This window comes from Furipterus horrens, unplaced genomic scaffold (assembly GCF_987537825.1).
Source record: "Furipterus horrens unplaced genomic scaffold, mFurHor1.1.pri manual_scaffold_12, whole genome shotgun sequence".
Classification (NCBI taxonomy): domain Eukaryota; kingdom Metazoa; phylum Chordata; class Mammalia; order Chiroptera; family Furipteridae; genus Furipterus; species Furipterus horrens.
The window spans coordinates 131,907-149,452 of NW_028327182.1; the positions used below are offsets into that span (position 1 = coordinate 131,907).

At 54.8% G+C, this 17,546-nt stretch overlaps 1 long non-coding RNA gene across 1 annotated transcript; it reads left to right on the plus strand.

Moving 5' to 3' along the window:
• Nucleotides 1-12,623: 12,623 nt before the first annotated feature.
• Nucleotides 12,624-15,836, plus strand: LOC149995759 (uncharacterized). Its single transcript, XR_016507422.1, has 3 exons — nt 12,624-12,888; nt 13,680-13,834; nt 15,404-15,836. It is a non-coding gene; the product is annotated as an uncharacterized LOC149995759 (long non-coding RNA).
• Nucleotides 15,837-17,546: the final 1,710 nt, after the last annotated feature.

Sequence of the window (17,546 nt, forward strand, 5' to 3'; positions counted from 1 at the left end):
GGATTGTTCAGCATCTGCTCTTCATCTCTTTAACTTTTTATTAACATGAGCGTGGCCAAGTAAAAATAATCCAAACAAGGCTGAAGAGCACACGAGAATAACAAAGACCAAAATCCCACCATCCACGAATGGCCAGTTGTAACATGGTGATGAACTGTTACATAAACACATATAGTGCAGACGTATAATTACGTGTAATTATGTCGCCCCGGAAGCTGGCTTATTCACTCACGGTCTGTCACGCATGTCCCTTTGATCCTTCCTCTGGTTGTCGGCATCGCCCACTGCCTGGAACAAACAAACAGCTCTGCGGCTGCTAGTTTACACATTCACTGCTGTCTGTGGTGGGGCAGCCACTACGCAGCCCTGACGCTGGAGGAAGACAGTGGAGCCCGCTTCCCGTCTCTGTGCTTAATTCTAGCCCCTTCTCACATTGGTGCAGAGCTTCACGACTTAAAAAGCACTGTTATGTTATTTTATGTGATTGTCACCAAGTGAGATGATGAAGTGTAGGCCACGTAATGCCCTTTGGTGGTCACAACGACATCAGATTTACATGCCCCATGAGGGACAGCCACAGCTGCATCCTCAGACGTGAGCATACAGCAGGCTCTGTGCTGCGTCTGTGACATGTGCCAGCTCCTGTGACCTTCATCGATCACATCCGAGAGGGAACATAGCTCAGGTGGGAGAGGTCCAGCAAGTTGATCAAATTGCCACAGTGAATCCAGGTGGAATTCTAATCTTAATGGGTCTGACTTTAAAGTTCCCTATTATTAATCTGACCACCTCTTATCACAACTAACCTTTGTGCAGCAATTGGCAAAACACCCTAATGTACGTTGTTGGCTCCATTTTCCAGACACGGGACCTGAGGCCAAGGGGGAGGGTTGACTGACCCCTTAGAGCGCAGGCTCTTCCAGCCGCTTCTATTCCGGGCCTGCGGCCATGCCCACGAGGCTGGACCGGCCTCTCTCTCCCCTCGAACTAAAGGTGCTGACCACAAAAGTCTTTTCTCAAATCCCCAGAGAAGGGAGATCTTATTAAGATCTTTCAAAAATCATGCCAAGAACTCTGTTTCTTCTCCAGAAGAAACAAAACCTCATCCACAGAGACTGAGCTCTTGGTCACGTTTGGGCACGAGCCACTTAAATCAGGTACAGATCATCCCCGTTCACAACTTTCTTATGCTTTTGACGTAGGACGGTGTGGGTCTGTCTCACCCTTTCCTTCCGGAGAAGAGGGAGAGGGGGCGTTTGTTCCTGAGGGTGTGAAACTACAGAGGAAGAGAGAAGCAGAATGAGACGCAGGGCAGGTGGAAGGCACTCGTCAGGTATGAAACAGAATCGTTTCAATCCACAGGCCAAGAGTTGGTTTGTGGCGGCAATTAGGCAATTACAGTTAACACTGTCCTTTTTAAATACAACAATTTTTATTTATAAAGCGATCCCCGCTGGAAGGAGCTCAGAGCATTTAATGTGTGTTGGGTGTACCCAACCCAACAACCTGGCAGTTAGAAAGCCAGACAGAGAACTGGGGACACTGAGGCACGGAAGGGCAGTGCCTCAGAACTGGCTGGCAGGGAGCCACGAAGACGAAGCAGGCCCCTGGGTAGCTCCCTTCCATCCACGGGCACAGGGTTCCTGTTTCCAGGTGTCCTCCTGAGAAAGGACCCCTACTTTCTGCCTGAGAGAGGCAGCCATCCTTCCTGGAACTACAGCTCCCGGCGGACACCGAGAGCCCACTCCAGATTCCCAAATATGGAGAAGGACTGGGTTTTGGACGGGGACCAGAATGCTCACCCTTGAGAGAGGGAAACCGGGGGGGGGGGGGGGGATGAGGTAAGTTTGAAATGTTTAACTCTGTCAGCTAAACGTCTGCCCAAAGTCATGATCTTTCAGTAAATCTTTCCCCAGGATCTCACTTCGTAAATCAAGCAATTAAGCAGCAGGGCCCTGCTTTCCCCTGAGGTTCGTTAGGTGTGTGCTCCTGAGGTCAGATGCGCTGTCTGAGCCGCACCAGCTCAGAAGGTCCTGGGGCAGTTGGAGAAAAGAGTCCGGTCGGGGGTACAGCCCAGCTCCCCAGGAGCAGACGCCTCTGGGCTCACTGCAGACAAGGTCGAGCTGCGCCAGCAGGACAAGGGTTGCTGGTCACCTGTCCTGGAGGCAGCCGAGCCTGCCTGGTGGGGAGGCACGTGAGAACCTTGCCCGCCCGCTCTGTCTTCATTCCGCCAACAAACCTGTATTAAAGCCTGTGCCCTGGCCGCTGAGGGGGATGTGAATCGCCAGCCCAGAGCACTGTCCTCAGGGTGCTTAGGGTTAGGGGCAGGGTGGGCACGACAGGAAAGAGCAAAGGGAAGGAAGAGAAGAACAGCACGGGGCTGCGGGTTATTATTTATACTTTTCATCCAGCGCTTGGGTTCCTGTCACCCGCCGGGGGCCGGGCTCCGTGTAAGCCACTTGGAACCCAGCGGTGAAGACACCAAACGCTCCAGCTTTCATGGGTTGTACTTTCTGGTGGTCCCAGGACGGCTGAGAAAGACGCTTCCACCTGAGGGAAGAGAGAGGCAGCACTCTGAGATGGACATAAACTTGGTGAGGGGACCGGATGAGCAAAGAGCAGGAGGAAACGGGGCCAGATCTAGGCCGGGCTTGCGCTGCGCCTTCTGAGGATGAGAAGCGTGAGAGTCTTGTTCTAACTGTCATGGGAAACCGTCGTCTTTCAGCAGTGGGTGGGCGTGATCTGCCCAGACATCCAAGGGGTCTGGAGTGTGAAGAGGTGTCTGAGCTGGGATGCAGAATGAGAAGCTGGGCGCCGATGCTCACAGTGCTCTGCTCTAGAAAGAGGGCTGTCGGGAGCACGGATTAGCATTAGGCTGGCCCACAACAGATTCAGACCGGTCTGACAGAGGGGTGGACATGTGGAGGAGCAGCGGGGCTCGGGGCGGGGTGGTTGGGGACATTTGAGGTCTCTCTGTCAGAAGGTTCTGAACCTCAGCTGCTCAGTAATGGGGAGACTCATGCGCGTTACTAGCGGGCTTGAGAGCCCAGGCTGAGACCCTGGTCTCCACTAGGAAACGTGTTCCCCTGAGGGTGTGTTGCTGAGAAGGCTTCTGAGAGCCCTGTTGAAGTCACAACTCCTGAGGGCACCTGTGAGAGGTGAGAGGTGCCCCCACCAAGCGGCAGGAACCACAGGTGTGACAGTGGAGGTGCTGACAGACGTTGCAGGGCTTGGACCGTCGTCCCCCTGAGATCACAGCCTGGCGGGTGGAGCTGTGGCAGAGAAGGAGGAGGAGCAGGACGAGGAGAGGGGTTACAAGGGGGGGCAAGGGAAGAGGCCCTTGGCTGGGGTCATCCTTTCACCTGGTGAGCCGCAGCAGGACGTACAGGACCGGGAAAGGGGCAGCCGGAGGGGAGGACCAGACGGCGGGTCAGCTGAGCCGCAGGGGCTCCAGCAGGACTGCCCTGTGGCTGTGGGCACACCCTGCAGGGCGGCACATCCCCGGAGCTGCCAGGCAGCCAGCTGCCCAGCACACGGCCGTGGGTGGTGGGGGCGGGGGACCCTGTCCCAGAGTCAGTTACTGCGCATGAAGAATAAGCGGCACCTCACGCAGGGGTCCCATCCTAACTGTTACCTTTCCCGCTGAATTTTGGGAACTGCGCTACCATCCTAATAGGACAAGGCAGCCAAACAGAGGAGGAAATCCGCCTAAGCGGAGTGCGTGGCAGACTGCCCCCGGAAAGGGCAGGGTGCTGCGTCTGGGAGTGGCCTGTTCTCTGCCCAGTTGGATTCATTTTAAATTCTCAGTAAGAGTTAAGGAGCACTACAACACTCTCTTGGGCTGCCAGACTGAGTGAGGTTCCACGCCCTTCAGACATGGCAGACCCAGCAGATTGCAAAGGGAGCCACAGAAACGGCTTTCAGCAGCGTTTCTCTCCGACTTCTCTCCGTCCCCACAGCTACTGCGTTGGGGACAGAACTGCGCTTCACTTCCTGGGGAACTTCATTCTTGAGCTTACTTTGTTCCAGAAGCCTGTTTGAGAGGCGATCTGTTCAAAAACAGAACCCTTTTTTCCCAGGTATCGGCATGAAAGGTGGTCAGGTTGAGAACCGAAGTTTTGTTCAACAACTGAGTCATTTTCTTTTTCCATGAATGTGGTTGAGAACCGAATTGTTCGAGATGGGAGACGTCTGAGAGCTGAGGTTTCACTATACAAGCTGCCTGCCCCCGCCAACACCCCCCCCCCCCGCCAAGATGCCCAGTCGCAGCAACCAGTGGAGGGATTCCTGACTTCAACAGGGAGCCTCAAAGGGTGTCGAAAGTATCCTTGACCCTCCAGATCTCCAAGTGCACTGTAGCTGGGCCCCTGTGCTGGTGGAGAGCAGCTGCCCCTGGCTTTTCCTCGACTCCATGCCCCCCCACCCCCCGGCCCCTGGGGAACTTTGCCTGCCTGGAGCCTAGGCTCTGAGAGACAGGGCGTGTTCTCCACTGCAGGGCGCAGCTGCTGCCAGCTCATCCGTTGGCACGGCTGGTGAGGTCCTGCTGGCAGCATGGGCTCCTTGGCTCCACTGGAGGCGGCTCGCCCGTCCTCCAGGATCCAGCCCCTCCCTCCCTTCCCAGCCTTGCTTCTTACACACACAAGCCCTCTGTCATTCTTGGGACCCGCTCTTCTCTCCGGGAAGCTGGTACTTTGAGGAAATTATTCCCTCTTCTTGGGGGCCCTTCCCACCTCCTGAGCTGGCTAACTCCTTCTGACCCTCCAGAGTTCAGCTCGGTTATCATGTCCTCTGGGGAGTTTTCCTGACTCCTCTTCACCTCTCTTGGGTAGACGAGGTGCCTCCCTGTCTGCATTCCTGTGGCACCCAGGACCTAGCTGTACTGTAGCACACTAACTGTTCAGTTGAGTGAGTCCCCCACTCAGCTATTCCCTTCTTCAGGGCAGAGAGCTGTGTATTTTCTCTGTCTTTCCAACTCCTAACCCAGCGACGTGGTCGGGAGTCCATGTTGAATACATGAGTAACCAGGTCCCCAGCAGTGAGACTAAATAAAGAAGTGGGGCTGAGGTGACATCAACTTTCCAGGCCAACCACCTGTCTTCCTGACACATCCCTTCCTGGAAAATTCCTTCCCCACCCCCACTGTGTGTCACCCCCACTCTGAGGTTACTGGAGGGGACCAAAGTTTTCCCACCTCAAATATGCCTTTTAGGATATTGATTTTAAGCTGGTTATTAAGAAACAAAAGACTCAGAGAAAGCCTGTGGCCCTCCCCCTTTCCAGCCTACAGGAATTCAACAGAAGAAGGAGCCTCAGCATTTTCACCTCAGCCTATCAGAATGAAGTGTGGCAAATGGGGAAGATTCAAGCAAAAATCTGTTTGCTAGACACGCCCCCCGCCTCCCGCCCCCCCAAACCCCCCATTGCCCAGCAGGGTTTGCTCTTTCTCGGCCACCCTGGAATCCCAGGCCCCGGACCCCTCATTCTTGGTCCAGACTTGCACATAAGCCTCAGCCGCCCAGTGCGTCGTCGGGCTCACATCTTCAGGTGCCCCTGACAGGGCCCCACAAGAACTGGGCATTTCCTTGTGTTAACCTGCTGCTCAGTAATTTGATTGCTAGCCTAGCGGGAAGAACCTAGGGGGTGGGAGGAAAGGAATCTTCTTGTGCCCCACGCCCCACTTCAGTACTTGCTTGGCTAAGAAAACACTGATTTCTTTCTGAGTAACCAAGAAGAAAGCACACTGTGTCTTTGGATATCGACCCTCCTTCCCCTCCTCCTCCTCCTGAATCAGGAGCAGGCTGGCTCCTGGCACCAGTTCCAAACTGTACTTGGATGGGCCTCCCTCCCCCCCACCCTCACTCCCACCTGGACCGTGGAGGGAATACAAAGCTTCCCAGAGGGCCTAGAGGTGGGAGGCGAATTCTGTGTGAAAAATGAGATTTATGAAAGCAAAGCATGGAGTTGAGATGGTCAGCATCTGGCCAGGAGGGCTGAGGACCGAGAGCCCTTTCAGGTGAGTGGGGAGACAGGTGGATGCCGGGCAAAAGCCTCCTCGCCCCGCCCCAGCTTTTCGTGGACTCCCACCGCAGGGCTGTCTGCTGGGTGGGAATGAGAGCACGCTGGAATCCCATGCTCAGGGCTGGCTCTGACCTTCCGGGGACCCACGTTCCATTCACTGAAGCTATTTTTGACCTGCAGTAAGTTGGCTAGTGTGGCAGGATGGGAAAGCGTCCTCGTAAAGGGCAATCCCTGGGTCACGATGCCCTGAGCAACACTGTGAGCCCCTGGATCCCAGACCGAGGGTCCCCAGGGTTAAGGGTACCCTGGACCAAGCAGGCCACCTCTGTAGAGCCTGATCCTTTAGCAGAGAGTGGGTGGGGCAAGGACCCTCAGCTCAGCTTTGGACACCCTGCAAATAACAACTCATTCCCCCACTTCTAACTAATTGTGCAAATAATCCTGCTAGGTGGTTATTAGTGTCCCATTTGGCTGAAGCTCAGAAAGGTCAAGAAGCTTGCCCGAGGTTAGCAGCTAGCCTATGCTGGGGCCTGAATTCTAACCCATAAATGTGACACCAAAACTCCTATGTATACCTCACAGCTCCATGGCTTAGGGTTCCTCCCAGAGGAACTAACTGAGTGAGTTTGGGGTGGATGGGAGGGGGCGGACAAGGTAGTCTAGGCTCCGTTTTCCCTTCCCAGGTGCTGAGTGAACGAGTGAAAGGGGGGCCTGGGTTCACACGCCCGTAGACACACTCCTGGCCTGTTCTCTCTGGCAGTTCAGTCCAGCGGGCCAAGAACTGAAAGGCCTGTGCTGGAAAAGCAGGACTGAAGGGGACAGTCAGGCCTGCAGACCGTCCCGGAGCGAGGGAAGAGCTCTGACCTGGGCCAGAGCACCCAGGGTCTCTTCCTGGTCAACACAAAACTGGAGACCTGCCCTCGGACCCCCAGTGTGTTTCTGACCCAGGAACAGGGGCTGGGGCGGAAGAGCGGAGTTGGGGTGCGTACATGCTCACTCTACTGTAGACCTCAGTAGCTATAAAGGCAAAATGAAATCTTTGATATAAAAGAACGTTGACTGAATAGGGTGCTATATGCATATAAGTCACGTTTTACAAACACCCCAAGTTCTTCTGTACTTCATTCTCCAGCTCAGGCCATTTTATAAATATTCTCAAGGCGTCTTTGGTGCTCCAAGGCCGCAGCCTAAGTATTGAGGTTTGCCAGGGCCCTCTGTGATTCTCACCCACAAAATCACCCGACTTCATCGAAATCTTGATGGGATCCATCCCCACTGAGCGGCCCACTGCCGACAGAAACCCCCTCCATCCCACCTTCCGAGCAGGTCAAGCTCGTCCACACCGCGGGCCATCAGCTGACCCCGCTTCTAGGTCGCCGTTCACAAGCCCGACTGTGCATGGTTCCCCCGGATCTGCCCCAGCTGATGCAGCGGCGGGTGCCCGGCCAGTCCTCTGCCTTCCCTGCCCGGTCCCGCTCACTTCACTGCTGTTGCAACCATGTCTTTCTGACCTGGCCCTGTGGACATTCCTTAGCTCAGCAAGAAGGGCAGAGCTCTCCTGACACATGTTAATGTTTAGCAGAAATACCTGCAAGTGCAGAGACTCTGGGAGACACCTGTGCCCCTGTCCCCCCGCCCACTGTGCAGACACTCAGTGGGGGGCCTGAGTCCTGATCCTCAAGCACGACCTCAGCACCCCCCAGTGTACTCAATGCCACCGAGGCCACTTATTGCACTTAATACACTGAAAATAATCAAGGGGTTCAGTGTTATGTTTTGAGATTTTGCCACCATTTTTTTAAAGCTGTAGGAAGCCTCCCGCCATTGACCTCACTTTCAGTGACCTTCACGTCCAGCGCCCGTTCTCAAGGACACACCCTGGCCCCGATCCACCTCCTGTCTTCCCTGCTTTCTTGCTCTTCTTTATTCTTTCTTTTTAGTTCAGGTTGGTTCAGGCTTATTGTATTTTACTTATTCACTTTTTAAATTTTATTTCTCAATCACAGCTCACATTCGATGTTCCCTGGGCTTTGTTCTAGTGTACAGCTTTCTCCCTCCTCCCGCTCCCTCAGTGCCAATGCTCTCTCCGCCTCCCTGCCCTGCGGGAGCTCGGTCACCACATGCCCATGTCTCTGTGTCCCGTGTCCCCGTCAGGCCAGCCTCCTCACTGGTCTTCACGGGAGTCCTGCCCCCTCCACTCACCCCTACGTTGCATTAGGACTGACACCTCTGACATTCCCTCTGATCCTCTGTCCATTTCACGCCCAGAGAGCTCTCCTTCCTCTGCAGGCGAAGCCCTGCGCCAGGCAGACCAGCCAAGCGACAGGGCCTCGGGGTCACATCCCCCCTACCGTCCCCCACCTGGCTCTGTGCAGCTGCTGACTTGAGTGCACCGTTTCAGGTCCAGCCAGCTCGCTTGCCTCCGAGTTTCTGCACCCACAGCTGCCTCAGCCTGGAGCTCCCAGCCCCCCCACAGCCCCCCGCTGCTCTCACCCAGGACGAAGCTGGCTACAACTCCATTAAGAATGTTGCCGGCAGGCGGTGAGGCCGCAGCCCCTGATGCCTGATCCAACTGGAGCGCTTGCCACTGTCACAGCCTGTCTCCTGCGCCACCTGCCCTCACTGGATGCCATCAGCCTTCCGTGCGCCAGGCCTGTCCCCGGCTCGCCCTGCGTCCCTGGGCCTGTCCAGTGTCTCCCACAAAGTGATCCTCTCCCAGCAATGAACAGGCGGGCAGACAGGAGGATGTTCGAATGGATGGATTTCACGGCTTGGAAATTCAAACCTGGGAGTCAGGTTCAACTGGAAATACCTGTGATGGAGGCCTGAGGAGCGGCTCATCCCAATTAATAACAGTCACTGCATTTGCGGGGCACGCAGAGGTTCATAGGGCACGGCCATATTTTTTATCATGTCTGACGCACATGATCGTCGGCAGCCGTCCGTCTCAAGAGACGATGGTGTAGCTTCTTAAGAGTCTATCTGCACCGCCGAGAATGGCTGTGCAGTCCGACTCGGGAGTGACACGGTATCTGTCTCCTCCCGTGTTGAATCGACATCTTGCGATGACGCTGGAGTGTCCTCTCCAGTGAAGCTGAAGCTACAGAGCCTGGGCAGGGTGATATGGAGGGTCTGCTGTTGCCCATGCAGCAGACCCCCCCTCTCTTCGCAGCTGAAGGGTCCAAGGGAAAGACGGAGTCGATACAGCTTGGCTTCAGGTGCGCCGCAGGAGTTGCCGGTGTTGACTACAACGTCAAACCGCCTTAGGGACTCCGGCTCCGGATTTTCTGTCGGGGTTTACTCCCTTAGCCTTTCCCCTGAAGAGGTATGCCGCAAGGCAGCGGAGGTTTTTTGGAGTCAGAGTTTTCCTTCTCTGACGCACATGATAGATGCCTCACAAAGGAAGAAGGAAATGCTTTGTTACCACCACAGTATACGTGAGGAAACTGTGGGTCGTCCAAGGTCAGAGAGTGAGGAAACCGCAGAGGCAGAGGGGCTCACACCGCCCTTCCACGCGCCTCCCCACATTTAACCTCCGGGAATGGCGATGAGACAACCCGAAAGGAAAACAGGGGAGTGTCTCTTCTAGCTTCCGTGGGTGCCTCCAAGGTCCTGCTCCCAAGAACTCGGCAAACGTTAACCACCCCATCCCTGATGTGCCTCGTTTCCCCCACACTTGCCAGAAAAAGAAACAAAATGAAGCGGCCTGAGGATCACTGTCTCACAATGTACTGAGGTTTTGCCTTATATTTGCCCTTCATCTCTCCATTGCGCCTCAGGCCCGCTTCCGTTTATCTGGTTTTCAGCAGAAACAGATAAATAAAGCATATGGGTGTTTTTGCACCCCAACTGCGCCCAGCATGTCAGGAAAAAGAACCCCGCCTCTGCCTCTCTAGGCCGAAGGAAACTGCACAGACTCTGCCTTCTAGGCAGGCATTCCACAGGCTCTTGTGTGGACCCCATCCCATTGCTTCCAGTCCGTTTCTTACGTGAAGGACACAGCTGAACACCGGCCACCAGTCAGGTTCTGATGCAAAGCCCAGAACAGTGGGAGGATGACTTCCGAGACTCTAGGCCTTGCCCACTCTGCTCACTTCAGTGCCTCTCGGACAGGAAACCCAGCGGGCATGACCAGGGGAGCTACGGAAATGCCATCCAGACGCCAAAGCCCCTCTTCCTCCTACAAACACACCACAGTCCCTCTCGCCTCTGGCTGGGTCAGTTACGGGCCAATAACTGGCCACAGCCTGAAGCTCTGATTTCAGGGGCGCTGAGAAGGCCCTGCGGCTACCGAATCACCAGTCCTGGAACTGTCAGAATTATCCTGACTTCCGCCCTGGCCAGGTGCCCCAGTGGTTGGAGCGTTGTCCGTGCACCAAAGGTCGCAGGTTGGGTTCCCTGGTTGGGGCATGTACGGGAGGCAACTGATCAATGTTTCTCTCTCGCTCTCTCTCCCCCCCCCCTTTCATTTCTATCTAATATCAATAAACATATTTTCTTAAATTAAAAAAAAAGAATTATCCTGACTTCAAAACTCTATCCTGGTTTTCCATAAACCATTCAATTATCCTAGCTGTTCCAAATTTTCTATTTCCAAATTACCCCTAAAAAGAAGCTCCTGACATCTAATGCTGATTTTAAAAGCTCTTTTGGCAGACAATGTGTTCAAATGTTTTATTTTAAGAGATATGGTCACTGAATCCAAGTTTTAAAAAAGCGTCATCCGCCCTGCGTGCTATGACCTGTGACCCCACAGTGGGAGCTTGGCCTCCCGAACACGACTTGGGATCAAACCTGTGGTCTTTGGTTTTGGGGATGAAGCTCCCACCAGCTGAGCCACCTCAGCCAGGGCAGAGCTTTGTCCCTCTGTATGTTAAAGTGTCATCAGGGCTACTACTGGGCAACAATTCCTGGGCAAGATCTTCTGTTAAACTTCCCTAGGTCCTTCCTAACCTGGAGGGAATGTGTTGTAGATTCTGTGCTCAGGTCAGGAGGGAGGACGGCAGGGCAGGAGGCTCCGAGGGAGCCCCTCAGCCTGTTGGTCACTATCACATCTTGAAGAGCATTTTTCAACATCTATTTCCTGATTATCTCACCACCACCACCCCACAGACGCACGATGTATCTGTGTGTTGTATGCGTAGCGGTGCTTTCTACATAAACGGAGTGTGGTTCTTTTCAGTCCCCAGAGAACCAGTCCCCCTGCTTGGGAGAATGCCCCCAAATGAGAAGCCACTACCCAGCAGAAACCACACAGATGACACAGGTGTGGGGCCTCCACGACCCTTGCTCAGCCCTGCTCTGCTTGGTGCCAACAGCCCTCCCTCCGCAGCCCGGACAGCCAGGCCCTGGAGCAAACCTGAGCGCAGTCCAGTCTCCCCGGCTCACACGTCCTCACATCCAGCCTGACAGCACCCAGGTTAGCAGCTGCCTGAGGTTAGGAGACTCGCAAGGCACACGTGGCATCCTGCTGGGTCGCAGGGTCCGATGCCCCAGAGGAAGTCGGGTTTGGTCTGAGGCCTGCACTTCCCACCCCCAGGCGATGGAGGGAGGGAGCACCCAGGGCCACTCTCCCGGGGAGGGGGCCACTGAGACACAGTCAAGGAATCATCAGAAAGGGCCCGTTCAGTCCATGGCGTCTATTTTTTCAGTTAGTACTAAGTTACAGCCATGGTAGCTGGGAATTACCGATTGCTTTTTTTTTAAAGAGCCCCAGAGGTGAACTCCAGGAGAAGGCAAACAGAGGACTGAGCAGCGCAGGTGGCAGACAGCAGCTGGCACAGAGCTGCCGCAAAGGCAGATCCAGACCAGGACAAGGGAACGCGGTTGTGGGTGGCGAGAGCGGGAGGTCCAGGAGGAATGGAGGCTTCTATAAATACAGCCAGAAAAGGTATTTGTCTCTGTGGATGAGCTCAGCACACGGGGCTTGCGATAGGGTCTTTGGCTGCTGCCTTAACTGAAGCTTGGACGAGAACAGACTTAAGGGCAGAATTCAGACTGTGGGCCCACAGGTCTGCATTCCTGTGAGCCACTTAATTTTTAATTAAATGCAGCTGAAGCCATTAAGACTTGATACCATCAATCTGGACGGTGGCCTGCGTCTTCATGACATACTGGCCCCTACCTTTCCCGCCCACCTCCACCCACAGCCACAAGCTGGCCAGTGGCTTCCTCCCACGGAGCACACGGGGCTGAAGCAGGGAGAGGCGGGAGGCTGTGAGCTGGAGGGAGGCCTGGAGGAGGGGAAAGGCCAAACAAACCCCCAGCCCCTAGGCCTCAGGGACTTGGTTTTCCTCTGGATCCTCACGGTTCCTGTCTCTCTGCAGGCGCCGGGGAAAGCTGGGGTCTGGCATAGATGGGGAGTCTCTGCTAGGGCCAAGGAGAGGCCTGGACGTTGGGAATGTGGTCATGAGCAGACAAGGCCACGCCCTGAGGAGCCTGCCCTTGAAGCTGGGGGTGGGGTACGCGGTGACAGACGATGTGAGGAATGAGTGTACAGGGTAATTTCACATACTCCTAAGTGCGATCCACAACATGAAATGGAGATAGAGAATAATTTGAGGGGCTGTTCAGCTCAGGAGTGGAGGTGGGCCTGTCTGAGCAGGTGTTGCAACCTGAAAGGCAAGGAGGCAGTCACGAAGCTGGGAGTGTGCCGAGAAGAGAGAATGTATTGTGGAAAGCCACGGGGTCAGAGGAGAGCGTGGCGTGCCCGGAGGACATTCGCAGGCCAGGCAGCGGTGCCGCGGGGACGGAGGAGAGGAGGGAGCAGCCTGCAGATGTGCGCAGCCCGTGCTGGGACTTGGACTGTGGAGTGTTTGTCAGGGAAGAATGCTCTCACGCAGTGTCTGTTTTAGAAAAGATCTGGCTGCTGTGTGAGGATGGACCAGGCCGGAGGGACAGAAGGGAGACAGGAAGGCGAGGCAGGGCAGGGATCCAGGGAAGAGAGGGCGCTGGCGTAGCTCTGGGTGGGGGAGGGAGGGTGCCATGGAGAGGCAGGTTCGCTGTGCGACGTGAGGGGGAACAGGGTTCAGATGGCTCCGCGGGTTTTGTCCTGAGCAAGAGGGTAAACGGTGGTTCGTTTCCTAAGATGAAGCCGATTAGGGAACAAATGGGTCTGGAGAGGGAAGGAGTCAAGTTTTCTCTCTCAGACGTATTGCCTCCCGGGTGCCTCCTCCATTTCTCTCTAAGTCACCAAGCGAAGCGGGTGGCATCTGTGCCTCATTTCCTCGTCTGCACTGCGTAACAACACCCACGGCCTCCGAGGGCTCCCGTGCAGGAGAAACAAGATAGTGTGTTTAAGGCAACGAGAACAGCAGTTCCAGGCACAGATAAGCAGTACGCTATCTATCGTGTTTGTTATTAACATTAAGGCAAGTTTTTCTTTTTACTCGCAAACGATGGGGAGGAGAGAGAGAGAAAAATATTTAAAAATTGGGAGAGAAAGGGAGGAGGCAGGACGAACACCTGCAGGGGCAAAGGCGGACCCAGGAGCCCATAGCAGGTGGGCCCCAGGCAGGCATGGGCGGGCACTCCTGCTGCTGAGACCAGGGGGGCCAGCTCCTACGGGGACAGACGGACAGACACGGTGGGGCTGAGGGAGGGGGACCCGAGGAGGAGACAGTTCTCCTCTGACCACGTCCGTTTTCTCCGTGATCTCTAAGGCAAGCTTGTCAACTGGCGCGAAGGGCAGGGGCTGCTGGAAACCGTCTTCTCCGAAGTGGGAAGGTGCGCCTGCCCGGGAGACGCGTCTGGCCGGTGGTGGTGGCCTTGGCGTCTTGGCCTGCGTCACTGCACATGGTTGGCAATCTCCTCCCAGGTGAGAGCATCTTGGCTCTGGAGCTGGTACGTCTCTCACACCGGGCTGCACGCGTGGGGAGGAAAGTGGGCGCTGAACAAAGAGAGAGGTTTACGAATCAAGGAGATAATCTGAGGACAAATATAATTCAGTTCGGAGTCCAAGACCCTACCCTAGAAAAGCAACGTCCAAGGAAGTGAAACTTGTCACGTGCTGGGACTGTAAAGAGTGGCCTCCAAGTGGAGGTGGAGTTTGAGCTAGGAACCTGGCTTGGACGGGTAGTCATAGGAACTCAACTGCCCCCAACCCAGACGCCCACCTGGGACCCACCTCCGCGCCATCAGGGCTGCGCTGGGGGGCAGCACTGACTCACCTGCTCCTGCTCCGTCAGATGAGGGCCCGCCTTGTCATCAGCGGGAACAATACACGTCTGTGTGGAAGGGAGGGGCCTGGCCTTCTCAGACAACAGAAGGATGTTTTCCACCCTAAGTGGCTCTCTTCTTCCTGACGTCTGTGGGAAGAAGTGCGTGTGGGGAAGAGCGGATTGGGAAATACTGTGGCCAGACGAGAACCGGGATGGGCACGTGGTGTCCAGCCCTGTCTGTCCCGCTGGCAGTGCTGCCCTCATTCTTCTTGCTGCTTGCGCAACAGAAGTCTGTTCTGTATCAGTCCTGATCAGCCCTGTCCAGCTCTGAGGCCCGACTTCTTGGGATCTGCCCCAGCAAAGGGTCATAAAAGACTTTCCTGCACCCATAAGGGGCAGGCAAGGGGTCAGCCAGAGAGGCTCGCGGCGGAACCAGATCCTATTGCTCCTCGTACCCCAGGTTGTGGAACTAAGACTTGGTTGGTGCTCGCAAAGTTATGTTTTAAACTGGAATTGCTGGTGAGGCTGCTACCCTAAAAGGCAGCTCAAATCCTGTCTGCTGCCGGCCCTCCCCGGGAGCTCTGGCTCTCTGCCATCATGGCTGCTGAGACTCCTCCAGGCAGAGGGGTTGGGCTTTTCGGGTCCATTCTCCCATCTCCGTCTCTGAACTCTGCACTCACCTACCTTGAGCCCATCCAGGATCCAGTGGAATATTTGGAAAGCGTTTGCAATGATGCCCCACAAAGAGAAATGCCCAGGCTGCCCCACAGCCCACACCCATAGGCTCCAGGTGGTACAGGGCCCCACAGAATCACTTCCCAGAAGGCGTGCGTCTGTCTAGGCTGCCTCGGAGCCTGCAGCCCTGTGCTGTGGTCTTGTCTCAGGATGTCATTTGGGAGTGAGACACACGCGGTTCACTTCCCTGCCTCCATCTTGGGGCTGTGATCCACTCAGCTACAGGCCCCAGAGCTGCAGGAAAGATGCTTTGCAGGGGCTCTGGTTCCCATCTGCCCAAAGGCCCCGCAGGCTCCCCCGTGGACTGCACACGGGGAGTAAGAAAGAGACCCCGGCCTCACATGTGCAAACACACGCTGCTGTCTCTCCCTCTCGATGCCGCCCTCCCTGCCTTCTTGGCCTGAGCCCTTGGGGTGAAGACGCCCTGTGCCCTCTGACTTCCTGGGTGGAGGGGGGTGGCAGGAGACAAGAGTGGCTCTGAATATCCCCAGAAAAATGAAGCAGTGAAGCACCTGGGACATGACAGAAGACAGACGGAGAAACCCACTCCAGGCCGGTCACAGAGGAGCAGAAGCGGCGGGATGAGGAAGCAGACGAGTGAGAGGAGGCGAGGGGCCAGCAGGGGCCAGGGGCCTGGTGTCGGGACAGCAGGGAGTCCCTCTGGGGGGTTGCCAAGTTTCCATTCCTGGAGGAGACCACCCGGGCCTCTGTTTGCCTTGGAATAGACGGAACTCACCCCCCTGGAAAAGATGTGGGTGCAAGAGGGTCAAAGGAATTGCTCCAGGCACCCCATGATTCCCAGAATCACCCCACGTGAACCCCAAGCAAGGGCAGCTCACCACTGTGCATGCCCTTTCCCTGCTGGGCCCTGGGTCCCCGTGTGGTCCTCAATCTGCCATCTGCTTCCCGGATTCTTCATTTATAAAAGATGTCTATTTATTTTCATTAGCTTCTTTGTATTTTGTAACACCTACACCTTCTCCTAGAAGAAATTAACATGAGGCGTGACTCTAGACCTCTAGACAGAGCACCGAGGGCCAGAGGATGTGGGGGAGATCCGGGGGGAGGTGAGATATTATATGTGCTGTTGGTACCGTGTTCAGAAGAGTATTCTTTCTGTTTCTCACTCGTGATGTGGTTGAGCAACACTCTGGACATTTTTTTTTTTTAATTTTATTTATTTATTTTTAGAGAGAGGGGAAGGAAGGGAGTAAGAGAGGAGGAGAAACATCAATGTGTGGTTGGCTCTCGCACGCCCCCAACCGGGGACCCAGCCTGCAACCCAGGCCTGTGCCCTGACTGGGAATTGAACCAGCGACCCTTCGGTTCGCAGGCCAGCATTCAATCCACTGAGCCGCACCAGCCAGGGCAGGATCTTTCAGATGTTACTTTATAAGCTACCCACAGTGGTATCATAAGTCTGGTAAGGGTTGGGAAGTACTCTAGGGCTGACAAAGGTGTTACCACCCTACCAAAGACCTCAGGTTCCTGCGCACGGGGCTGTGGGGGGGGATCAGCAGGACTTGTTTTCTGAGGAAAGGTCTCCATTCGAATGCAGTCATTTGGCCCTTTCAGTTGATCTGTCTGAAACATTTTTCTTCTGCAAATGGTTACATGACGGTGGCCCAATCAAAGCTCTCCTAAACGTTACCGGGACAACACCTTAAATTCAATTTGGGAAGGCAGGTTATCACCTTGAAGCAAATGGCAGTCAGCCTAGGTTTCCGGTGGCATAGTTCTGTATTCATCCTCGGAAAGACCAACACTTTCGATTGTCGTGAGTGTCACAGAGCACACGAGGACCCCACATTGCTTGCCCATGGACACACAGCAGGACGCAAGGCATCTGTTTCTACTCCACCCGACACATTTCAGGTTTGCTTGTAGATTCCGCGGTAGCACACAGGAGTGAGTGATTTTGACTACATTTGACGCTGTAGAAAAGCACCTGAAAATAATGTTGATGTTGGTTCAGCTCTTAATCTAGAAAAGAAAATGGCAGCCCAAGTCAGTGGGTCAATACAAGCCTGACTTTTTGGTGGGGTGTCAGTGTTATTAGACAAGTAGAAGCGGCTACAAGATGGAGGCCTTATAAGAAGACGAAGCCTCATCTGCCTCTTTAGCAATGACCCACGGAATACTGCTCATAGTTTTTGTAGCGGGCAACTGTCCTCCCTTTAGGCAGTGACATTTTTAGAGTGCTTTCTTTCAGTGTTTTTCATTAGTCACCTTTTAACCCCTTCATATCCTTGAGAGAAAGTGAAGGTAGAAGTGCATTTTTTTAAAAAATCAAGTCCCAGATAAGTAAAACCTTAAGATTATCCCCCTCAACGTGGCGCCTTTTTCTGCACCATTCCTGGAAGTCGCTGCTCTCGTCTGCAATATCTCTGTGCACTTGTCAACCGAAATGCTAGAAAAGTAGGCAACGCACAGCCACATCTTTATTTTTCAGCTACCACTTGTGTTTTATTCAGATAAATCTTACTGAGACTCACCTCTAATAAGACATCACGCCGCACATGTGCTGTGGGTCTGGTACTACTCTCTCCACAGTGTCCGTGCCAGAACCAAGGCTGCAGAAACAAGCTGAGGGGCGCAAGGGAGTGAGTCTGGAGAAGGGGGCAGGGAGAGAGA